We start from the raw sequence: 10,849 nt of genomic DNA, 5'->3' as shown, positions 1-10,849 counted from the left end.
TTACTGTCAAGAATATATATTTAAAAAAAAAATAAAAGAAGGAAAAAATATCACTCTAAGTGGACTTCAGATGATAAATGAAGTTAGGGGAAAACATACAAGCAAACAAAAAATACAGTAGAGCACAATAGACTAAACTTATCTGAGGTATAACTCTTGCCAGCTGGCCAGTATCTCTTTGTCAAAATATATTTAATGAGTAAAGAAAGAAACAAAATACAGTACAAAATGAACATAGCAAATTGGTTCATTTGGATACAGCAGCATACCTTCTATGATGAAAATCTTTGAGATAAATTACTGATTACTGAATCCTTATCAATTTTGTCACCATTTTCATCCCATTTCTTATTTCACAGCTTTCTATAAATACCTAATGTACTATATTCTTGTGATCACAGTAAAGAGGGTACCTATATCACCATGGAAACAAGATATATGTATACATCTATGAGCAGTCCTTCTCTATAGTAAAAGCCTACACTATTCGTGCAAGCTTACAGCTAATTGCTCTGCATAAAACACTTGTGTCTTATTCCTACCCACTGTGTTGGAAATTCATTTCGTGTAGTTGCACATAGCAAGCTGTAAAGTAGGTTTTATGAAGCCAATAATTCAGATATAATACTTGAGGAATTCCTTTTAGTTTAGATATATTTATTTTTCCAAACATTTTGTTTGAGAGAAAATGAGATTGCTATCTTCTGTTTCCTTATTTTTTTGCAGGAAAGCAAAGGGTTGTTGACTTCCTCTCCCCTCCCTTCCTTCCTTCTTTCTGAAGGTACTGTACTCATCTGAAAAAAAAAGAGAACGAAATGATTGTTCCTGTTCTCTTTCTTAAGTCATTTGAAACACTGTCCCTGCTAGTTTTCTAAGTTTACTGCAATCTCTGCACGGGGGGAGGGAGAGAAAGGGAGAAAGAGACAGAGATTACCAACATGACAGCAGGTAGAGAGTTTAGGGCAAGACTCCTTCCAGCTTCAACAACTGGTAAGTTAAGTAAAAATGTATTTATGGTTAACTCTTTACAAGTACAATATATATGCTTCTGTATTAAGAAAAGGCATTAATCAGATGCACATGTAACTGATAAGGTACCATATGCATTGACAAGGAGTATATTTATGCCATAGTTACCTATAGTCTGGTTTTTAGATACTGGTGGTAATGGCATAGTGTTAAACCAGCACAGACAAGAGAGTGTTTTCCAGTGAGGCTGATAATATTCATAACATAATCTGCTGAGAATTTTGCATATATCCCTTCTGCTACCAGAATCTTGTTGCGGGCTTCACTAACCTTATCCTGAATGTTTCAGCAAGGTTCACTGGGCCATTGCTGAAATACAGACAAAAGCTTTGTCATACGCAAATTGATGTATTTCATATATCATCTGCCACTACTGAAGTCTGCTCCAACCCACCAACCTGTGCTATAGTGGGAGAAGAATTACTAGGTCGTTGTTTTTTTTCCGTCAAATTGTATTGTGTTTATGATTACACATGTTTATCTCTACTGATCTGTGTATATGGTTAGTGTAGGAACAGTGACTTTTAAGACATGGTAAGATAATTCCAGGTTCTCACTTGAAAACAAAGTTTCATGTCGAACTGAGGCTGATCACCAGCATTGGTAATAGGGTGGATTCAAATTTTTATTTGTTGTTTTCATTGTTTTAGGTATCAATATTTTTCATGTTGAGTTTAAATGTACCAGAGTGATCAGCAGTTGCATGTAAAATGAGTGATTGAATGCAAGCATATGTTTCAAGTATCACCCCCACACAGGCTTTTATAGAAGTGGAATGCAGAGGTGGGGGGAAGAATTAGGACAGGTGTCCATTTCTCTGCAAAAGGAAAATTTGGTCATCTCCTGATCCAGTATTTCTTCAAGCTGCTTCTCTCTGAAGCACAGGGTCCTCTGCAGGATGCCCAGAGCTCGGTCAGGGTGTCTCCAAATGGCGGGCAGGCATCACAGGGGGCTGGCAGACAGCTCGAGCTGCCCTGCTCCCACCGGAGCACCTGGGCTGCACTTCCGCCCCAGGACAGCCCTCTGCTCCCACCCCTCGCTGAACCAAGTAGTGGGGATGACTTTCTTCTCTCTCCCTCTGGGGTCTTTCTGCAAGACTTTCTTTAGGAAGAAGTGACCTACCCCCATTTCAGCCCGATTTTTGGGTAAGTTGTAGATTCCCTTTGCTTCAGGAGCAGCAGATGGGTTCTACCAAAGGAGGTTTCTCGAATTCTGCATCTTAATGTTGCAGCTAGGTTTAGGTTGGTACCAGTTATTAGGTTTATTTGGTTATACTTAACCCAAGTAGAGTTTTCTGCTGATAGCAAGTAAATACCAGATATTGCCATGAAAACCACTTGCCACTTCTTTCGCTTGGGACACATGAGATTATGTTTTATGTGACTAAATACTGATTCAAATGAAATAGATTATTTGGACAGCTATTGTGACAAGTTACAGGTCAAATATATGGAAAAGCACTTTTTACTTTAAGTGAGAAATAGTGTCCCAAACATTAAAAAAAAAAAAACAAACCAAAGCCAAACAGCAAAAACATAAGCTCTGTAATTGCAGTGGGATTTTTCTCAAGCTGTAGAGTCTGGATTGCAATTGTCTGTAAGTTTTGGTCTGGTTAGTTCAGAAATTCAGTTTGTCATGCAGGTAAGAGCCAGTTGCAGCCTTCAGGTACCAATTTTGTTTCTGAGGATACCAGACATTACTGTATTCTCAATTTGGACATGTATACAGTACACTCGCTCTGAGAGATTGTCTGAAATACATAGATAAGAATGTGTGTTCATATTCATAGTAGGTGGCCAAAAGAAGTATATGTGATTTTTAAACCCATTCCCAAATAATAAGCACACAGAGAGAGCATTTTCTGAATGAATGCTTAATAATTTGACAGTGAAAAACAGACCTTGAATTTTGAAATTCATTCTTAGATTTATTTCACTTACAGGTCTTACTTTTTCTTCAAATAGTACATCTTAGCAATCGTTTGGAGTTTATTTGTTTTCAAATTGTATAATTTATTGCTGGAATAACTGTAAATGATTTAGTATTATGCTAGTTTGTAACACAACCAATACCTTTCTTCAGGTGTCAGGAAGAGGAGATTTTTAGCTGATGTGTAGTCTTTATCCCACAAGCTGAGATATTTACAAGCAGAGAAGGATGTAGTCTGAGACTGCACTGAGTACAGATCTACTACCATCTTATGGCACAATTTGAATGCTTGTGAAAGGAATTTTCAGTTATTCACCTCTATGTTATTAAACAAAATAACATTGAAGCAATAAACCAAGAATAAAAAAAGAGAGGCTCTGTTTATTTTTCTTAAACTGTTATTGCTTCTCTTGCTAAGAGCTATATTTATGTATATATCATACATAAGTCAGTGTACATATTTTCTCAGAGAATTATTTCGTGTTTCATTTCCATTTCCAATAAACTATTTCCATTTGATTTGTTTGGAATTATAATGAAAGAAAATATATAGAGATTTTGTTTTTGTTCTGAAAAATAAAAACAAAACTATAACAGTGACAGCGAAGATGTTACAAAAAAGTCATAGCCTATGGAAATCCCAGGTTAACAGGTCTGATTCAAAAAGCATGGACACTGATCCAAGTCTTCCTAAATGTCAATTGCCTTTTTATCTTTAGGACCAGCTTCTTTAATGATGAAAACTGTTGCGAATCAGAGTTTTGGATGCAGGGTAGTAACATAGATTTACATTCCTAGTAAAATTTTGGAATCTGTAATGTAGATTTTTGACCAGGACATAATTTGAATCTTTTTTACTGGTTTTGTATTCTTTCCAATAAGAACATCAGCAAGAGCCTTGTTTCAGGACTATCTGGATGTAGAGCAGATACTGGTGGACTGAGAGGCATGATGTGCATCTCACAGATAAGCATATTGGCATGCCTTTTAGCTGCTGTTTCTAGTAGCATCAGACAGATATGCAGTATTTAGAATGGGAGAAGCACAGGGGGATGAATCATGGTAGCAACCCAAAATAAACCTTATATAGAGGCAGAAGGGTATGGATTACCCAGAGAGCACTTACACTGCTTGGAATCCTTGATATCGCAAAGGCTTGATGCCACAGAAAGACATCTATCTGAACGGACTGCTCCAATTAGCCAGACATGTCAGCAGAGTATCACCATGAGAAACAAAAGCAGTAAAGGCTGCATAAGGTAACAGTGGTTTTCTGTAGCCATGGTTTAAGGGCACAAGTCAGGTAAAGCTATGTAAAGAAAAGTAGCTTTGTATTAGTTGAAAAGAAATGGTCTGTTGCTTCTGAGCACTGATGTATGTTCCCCAGCAGTAACTGACCCGGTAAAACAAACTGACCTTATTAGTGCTATGTAGACTGCTACAGATAGTTGTAAAATTACTCATTTGTTTGATGAACTAAGTTTATACCCCAACTGACTTTTAAAAATAGACCCCCTGTTATGAGCATTTTCTTCTTAAATGCAGTAGTTTTCCCTATTCTAGTTTATAAGCCCAGAAGATCACTGAAAAAGAAGGAATGTCAGCTTTATAGAGAGAAATAGTGTGAATCATTTAAAAAGAAAGAAACAATTTTGGGAAAAAAGATGACCTGGGATTATCTTCTTTCTGCTGAAAAGTTGATATTTGGAATGGAGACCACAGCTCTCCATTGCTCTTTATATGTAGTGGAATGATATTCTGATTTTCATCCAATGAAGAGGCCTACCATACATATTAATATACGCATTGATTACTTGAAATACATATTGAATTGCATACTGGATGTCTGATTTTTCTTTATGTCTTTATGTCTATCCGTCTATCTATGTTTGTATCTTGTCTGGCTTCTAAAATACTAATGATCCAATGAAAAATAATCTTTAATCTTTGTTTTAGTTTCTTCCAACTTAATAACTTGGTGACTTGCTTTTGTAAAACAAATAGTTTTATACTAGTGTTACCCTGATCTTGATAAACCAAACATAGCATTTTCCTTCTAAACTGAAAATATTTCATGTATTGTAAAGACATCTAACGTCACTGGAAGTAATTAAGCAAAGTAATTATATATTAAAAGAAAATATTTTTGTACCCTGAAGGTTATGGGAAGAAATCATGTGAATATTTGCCATTTCTTTTTCTTTCTGCTTTCACTCCTTATTTCCTGCTTTGTATGTTAGAAAGGCACATTATTAATTATTTGAATGAAGGCTGAAAAAAAAAAAAATAACTTTCTCTTCCCTCCGTCTGCCACTATGAAAGGTAAAACACTGACACATTTCCCTTCTACTTTGTGGATGTATATGAATTCATGTGATTTACAAGAAAAACTTAGGATAAAAAGAGTGTTTCCTGAAAACCCATTTACCCACTACCAACACTCATAAAAACTAAAGCTGGAAACATCAGACTTTCCAGCTGCTTATTCTCATTAGCAGCACTAGAATTCAGAGAACACTGAGAAATACAAATATTCATTGAATCTGCAAAAACCTACAAGGTAAACTGAGTCTCATACATGGCTAACATCACTTTTTGCTAATGAATTCGAGAAAGGTACAACTGATTTGAAATTGAAAGCAAGGCTACAAGAAGGGTCATACATTTTTAATTGTTAGATGATGCTGTAGTGCAAGGAATAATAATTCACAGCAAGCAGGCATTACCCATGCCAGCCTCTTGAGGCCTGATGAAAACTAGAAACCATCTAATTTCTCCTTGTGGAAAAAATTTGGCAGGGTAGTGTTCCCAGGGTAGAGAAGAAGCTGTGGCAATTCTGGGGTGGGAGTACACGTCTTTGTCCCTCCTGGGGGAGAAGCTTGTTTTGACACCAGGCCCTCTGATAAGCCACATGTGTGTTGGCTGGGAGGGACAAGATGACTTCCAGTCTTCCTCTTCACTGGTTTGTTACTATTTCTGACTGTGCGGAAGACACTAATGTTTTAGTCTTCTATGGTTAGGGTTGCAACCTAACTGTAGACTTTTTTGCAGCAAGGAAAGACCTTTTGTTTTGTGGAGGCCTCTATGCTGTGTCTGCTACTAATGACTTTGTGAACTGGAAAAAGTATATTCTCTTACCCAAATACACTAGTTTACTTTTTCGTGTCCTTTACAAAGGGAAGCCCACCTAAGCTTAAGCTGCAGGTAAAGAAATGCAATCAAACAAGCATCACTGGATTCTGTAGGCAAATGATCAGGATCTGGATTCTCCCTAATAACTGCAGTGAGGATTTTCACTAGCTCGTTCAATACCAGACACAAAATATTTGTGAACAGGCACCCAGTGGAAGGTACTGAACATAGTTAGGACAGTGAATTGGAACACAAGTCACACAATTATTTGTTCTCTAGGTAATATCCTCTTGCCTACCACAGCCTTGCCTGCTATTCCTTCCAAAACACAGCAATAATTTCCATAAAATCTTCCAGGTTTTTGTACATGGCAAAAATCCCTGAATAGAATTAGGGAGTTAGTGGAGGAGTTGGGGGGAGGAGGAACAGATACTAAGAAAATGGTTTTGTTATATAGGGCGATTTTCACAGAACTTCATTTTATATTGTCAGATGGCCATTCTTAGTCATGGGGTAGCATCACTGTGTTTTGGTGTTTTCTTTTGTTTCTTTTTTCTTGTAATGAAAATCTGACCTAAGTTAGTACCCAGAACAAGCCTTTGGCATCACTAATGGTGAAGGATTAGTATTAGAGTGGTTTGGGGAACGTTCAGAATTTCAGATTTGAAACGATGTCGAGTTTCTTCTCACTCCTCACCCCCAACCTCCACCAGCCCCCCTTTGGCAAAAAGTAATTTCTTATTTGTCTGTAGCTCTGGACTCTGTTCCAGTGTCTGCTTATGGCATTTGTGTAAGTCTGAGCAGCCATTCCCACTTTGCAAGCTTATTTACTGAATTCAGTAAAATTGGTATTTTAAATGTGTTTCAGTTTAAAATAATTAATCTTGAGATTTTTTTCCCTGTTAGTTGAGTTACATAGAGGTTTGTTTTCCAACTGATCAAAATTGCTGAAACAATATAAAATTTGTTTTAAATTTCAGATTTTCTTCAGTTGTTGCAACAAACTAATCTTTATTTTCAAAACTTTTTAGAAGCTAACAAAAGAATTAAGACCCATAGGCATGATGCATCTTGGGGATTGGAGAGGGAATGCATTTGCTTTTTGCTGTTTAGTCAAGGAGAAGGTTCAAATATGGTAGAATAGGAGAAGGGCAAAGTCAGAGAGGAAGTTATCTTAAACTACTTTCTTGCAGGCATTTCAAGTGATCAGTCAAAAATACCATTTATGCTGGAACTGAATAACTAAGCACATTACTCTTTAAACAAATTCAACTGATTTTTAGAAGTTAATGCTTATTTGAATGCAATTGTGAGATGTATGCGAAGGTGATATTTTTCTAAACAATAAATACCTACTCAAAGTGGTTTTGATGTTTTAACACAGATGTTATACTCTGTCAGACTGAAAAGCAGGCCTCCTTAATCACAGTGCAGGTATATAAAAAGTAGTTTGTTCCAATGCCCCAGAAATTTGCCTTAAGAGTGATCTTTAATTCTGTGTAATTGCTCATAATTCCTATATTTATTTATTTTTTTTCTATTTGGGTATTAGTGGAATAAACACAGTGGTGTCCTAGGAATGTCACTGACATCTTTAATTCCTTTGCTGTGTTTCCTATTGAACTTATGTTCAGAGGGAAATGTCTAAGTCACTACTGACCCAGCTTTATTGCAAGTGAGTAATAGAGGTCAATAGGCCTTAAGTAGTCTTTTCAGCCAAGCAGCTTTTCCAGCGAGTCTGCTCAGACTACAGCTGGAATCTAAGAAAGCCTCATCTGGTAATTACTTTTAATAACTGGACGCCAAAAAAAGTGTTCAGTAGCAGATATATCTTTCCTATTTCTGTCAGTTTCTGGATTAAATCCTCTTCTTTTAGTTCTTCTAGGACATAGAATGTCTCACTGAAACACATGATACTACTTCAGCGACCTTCAGTTTCACTATGAGTTTTGAATTGTGTGAAACAAAGAACTGAATGCAAAATAAACACAAAAAAACAATGGTCCTGCTGAAGACTAATAATACTCCTCCATGTCTAGACTTTTATTAAAAAAAAAATCTGCTTTGGAGACTTTATATGAAAGTCTCCTGTACAATCCTATTCTCTCTTGGCCCTTCTACAGGCAGAAGTGCACATTTCACCTGGTACTTTCTCTTTTGAGATACCTGTTGCTTTACACATGCCATGCCTGGAAGGTCCTATTAACTGCTAATGGTGCTAAGGGTGCCAGCAGGATGGCTTAAAGAACCACGGCTGAAAGTGGCCCTTGGTTACCCTTTAAGATAACAAAGAGGTAGGAGGAGACCAGACCATCTCTCTGGCCTCCACAGAGGTGATAATGACACTGGGACTACAGTAGGAAGGAAAGCTCAATCTATTTCCTTTTTAAAGGTCATGAATGCCAGTGAAAGGTTTACTTTCTAAACAACAGCCCAAGCAGGGCAGCATAAGGGTTATGGAAGGGCATGCTTTTTTGATCGTTCTAACTTTGGGTGTTCTATATAGCTCCATTGTTTAAAAATAATATTACTGCACAGCTCAAAACCCTCTGTCTCCACTTCACTCTATAGCATTTAATGGCTGTGCTTTGTAGGTGGAAAGATTATGCCCAAAGTGTTCTTTCAGGGACCCCACACTCTATTGTTATTTTACTACTAGATGTTTCCTTACATTAATATTATTTATTTGTTTTTCTGTTCAGCCCATCTCTTTTAATATTTGTGTGGTGAGAAAAGAAAAGGAAAAAAAATCCTAAACCTTCATTAGTGCTATTTTATAATTTTCCAGAGGAAAAACTATTTAATACATAGGATTCCTATGGTGCCAAAAATGTACCATTTTAATTTGCAGTGGCAGATATGGAAGTAGACAGGAAGCAGGGATGGAGAGATAGGATTTTTGCCGAGGTGAGTAACTCCGGGGAGGATGCCTTCAGCACCGGAGCGTGGGAACCAGGAGTCTGGCTCCTGAATGGCCAGAGCCTTGAACGGAGCCCCAGGTCCTCATCAATCTGCCCAGGAGCTGGCAGCGCTGCTGACTGAGCAGCTAATTCATAGACAGCACATTTGAAGCTGTGCTGCTGTGTGTGCTCTCGATGTCACCATCATGGCCAGCCCTGAACTCTGGGCAGGGTCTGAAAACTCAGTATAGCTATGAGGAAATGCTACTGGGGACCCAGTCCTGTAAGAATATTTGTATAAAACTGAATATACAGCAAAGACCTCAAATTTGGTGCAAAATAGAACAGCTACAAGGTGGGAGACTTGGATTAATTTTCCCCCTTTCTCCCCAGGGAATTTGGACCCATATCTCCAACCTGTTAAGAGAGTGCCCTAACTAGAGCTTGTGAGGGTAACCCTGCTCCCCTTTTGCTGAATCTGGTCCATTACACAGGCAAAAATGCCATTGCCAAGGGGCAGGGAGCAGAGAGAAGACAAATGGGGTAGACAGGGGCTGCAGATTCCATCCATCTAGCCGTAGGTCTGGGCTCCCCTCCAGGTGTTGTTTCTCCAGGTTCATTGAAAGTTAAATGCATGTCAGCCTCCTGAGTGATTGTGTTTATGGCTTGGCTATGGTGCCAGTCTCCTTTTAGTTCATTCTGACACACAACCCCTTCTCTGCAGTGCAAAAGCTCCAGAAGGGACAAGTACGGGTGAGTACAATTTTTTACGGTACATCCTCAGTCTAAACTCAGGCCTTTGTATCTTTCCTGCAAAACAGGTCTCAGAGCTCAGCTTTGTGTTTGTGTTTTCTTTTGAAAACAGGCAAAACTAGTCTGGGGTACCTAAGAAAATTTCTTCTTGACATGGACATAGGAGTGCCTTCAGTGCCACACACTGTGTGTGCTCCATCCCTGGTGGTGTTCAAGGCCAGGCTGGACAGAGCCTTGGGCTGCATGGCCTAGTGTAAGGCATCCCCTGCCCATGGCAGTGGGGTTGGAAAGAGGCGATCTTAAGGACCTTTCCAACCCTAACTATTCTGTGATTCTGTGGCACTGGTTAGCCTGCTTGAAGTAAATAGTTCACCCCCATGTATCCTCCAAACTTCTATTCAGAATATGAATGTATTTCACTTTCCCATTTTGGTGAAAAAGAAAAGAACAAAAGAAAGAAATTGTACATTAAAACCCCGTAACGTAAAGACTATACAGTAAAAGGCTTATCAGCAAAAATGATCTAGCTTTATAGTGGCTAAGTAATGGCTTCTAAAGATGGGAAAAGTTGAAGCAGGAGAGGGTCAGCTGTTGAAGGACTTGATGGGGGGATAGAAAGCGAGGCATGAGTGAAATAAACTTCAGTACACATTGGTTTCAGGGGACTTTCAGGAGAAGAAATGGAAGTGTTTCCTGGAGAGGCAGATTGAGAAGAGAGTAGGTAGGCATCTCTCCTCCTGCACAGTGCAGCTCTCACTGTCCTGGCTTCTCTCTCATCCTCTGGAGGTACAAGAACCTCCACCAAAGCACTCAAAGATATCTCACTTCCTATCTTTGTATGTCCTTTATCCCACAAGAAACAGTTGTCTTTTGATTTTTATATTAAATAACTTTTATCTACATCCATTCTCCATGGAATAAAATAAGTCAGAATGCAACATCTTTGGGTCAGGAAAGCTCTGAGCCACAGACAGTTGAAGGACTGAGGACAATACTGGAAAGCTGTCACAATACTTCCTTCTGGTTTTCATATTCTTCACAAGTATCTTGGTGTAGCTACACTAGTAGCCTGCGCTGATATGTCTGGTTTTGCATCCTGTACCTCA

The 10,849-nt window shown here is 38.4% G+C and overlaps 1 protein-coding gene across 1 annotated transcript in view; it reads left to right on the top strand.

Annotated features, from left to right (window-relative positions):
* The first annotated feature begins 838 nt into the window (after positions 1–838).
* ZNF366 (zinc finger protein 366) overlaps positions 839–10,849 on the top strand; it is a 34,067-nt gene continuing 24,056 nt past the window's right edge. Inside the window, exon 1 of the mRNA XM_057406107.1 lies at positions 839–990. The gene's annotated coding sequence lies outside the window, so the exon portion shown is untranslated. The remainder of the gene's footprint in view (positions 991–10,849) is intronic.

Source organism: Pezoporus wallicus, unplaced genomic scaffold (assembly GCF_028554395.1).
Source record: "Pezoporus wallicus isolate ANWC-B61680 ecotype Strahan unplaced genomic scaffold, APGP_CSIRO_Pwel_v1 contig_7506, whole genome shotgun sequence".
Lineage (NCBI taxonomy): Eukaryota > Metazoa > Chordata > Aves > Psittaciformes > Psittacidae > Pezoporus > Pezoporus wallicus.
The sequence above is the reverse complement of the archived record's forward strand: the minus strand, read 5'-3'. Positions and strand labels throughout refer to the sequence as shown.